General features: G+C 40.0%; 1 non-coding gene across 1 annotated transcript; it reads right to left on the bottom strand.

Moving 5' to 3' along the window:
• Positions 1 to 780: 780 nt before the first annotated feature.
• Positions 781 to 888, bottom strand: LOC130954949 (small nucleolar RNA R71). The gene has a single exon (XR_009076524.1). It is a non-coding gene; the product is annotated as a small nucleolar RNA R71 (small nucleolar RNA).

The following is an 888-nucleotide window of genomic DNA, read 5'->3' as shown; positions in this document are numbered from 1 at the left end:
TTTCAAAATGTTTTTAAAATCTTTTTAACTTAATTTTCGAAAATTTCTTCCTCTCTTCTCACATCCTTCTATTTATGGATTAACACTATTCCTTAATGCAAAATTCGAACTCCATCTTCTTTGATAAGTTCGAATTTTCTACTTCTGCCTTCTATTTTTCTTTTCCTCTGACACCTCAAGGAATCTCTATACTGTGACATAGAGGATTCCATATTTTCTTGTTCTCTTCTCTTTCATATGAGCAGGAACAAAGACAAAGGCATTCTTGTTGAAGCTGACCCTGAACCTGAAAGGACCTTGAAGTGAAAGCTAAGAGAAGCTAAGGCACAACTCTCTGTAGAGGACCTAACCGAATTCTTCAAAGAAGAAGAACCCATGGCAGCCGAAAACAACAACAATGCCAACAATGCAAGGAAGGTGCTGGGTGACTTTACTGCACCTACTCCCGACTTCTATGGGAGAAGCATCTCTATCCCTGCCATTGGAGCAAACAACTTTGAGCTTAAGCCTCAATTAGTTTCTCTAATGCAACAGAATTGCAAGTTCCATGGACTTCCATTGGAAGATCCTCATCAGTTTTTAGCTGAATTCTTGCAAATCTGTGACACTGTTAAGACTAATGGGGTTGACCCTGAGGTATACAGACTTATGCTATTCCCTTTTGCTGTAAGAGACAGAGCTAGGGCATGGTTGGACTCACAACCTAAAGAAAGCCTGGACTCATGGGAAAAGCTAGTCAATGCCTTCTTGGCAAAGTTCTTTCCACCTCAAAAATTGAGTAAGCTTAGAGTGGAAGTCCAAACCTTCAGACAGAAGGATGGAGAATCCCTCTATGAAGCTTGGGAAAGATACAAACAATTGATCAGAAAATGCCCTTCTGACATGCTT

Source organism: Arachis stenosperma, chromosome 1, assembly GCF_014773155.1.
Source record: "Arachis stenosperma cultivar V10309 chromosome 1, arast.V10309.gnm1.PFL2, whole genome shotgun sequence".
In the NCBI taxonomy this organism is placed as follows: Eukaryota; Viridiplantae; Streptophyta; class Magnoliopsida; order Fabales; family Fabaceae; genus Arachis; species Arachis stenosperma.
The sequence above is the reverse complement of the archived record's forward strand: the minus strand, read 5'-3'. Positions and strand labels throughout refer to the sequence as shown.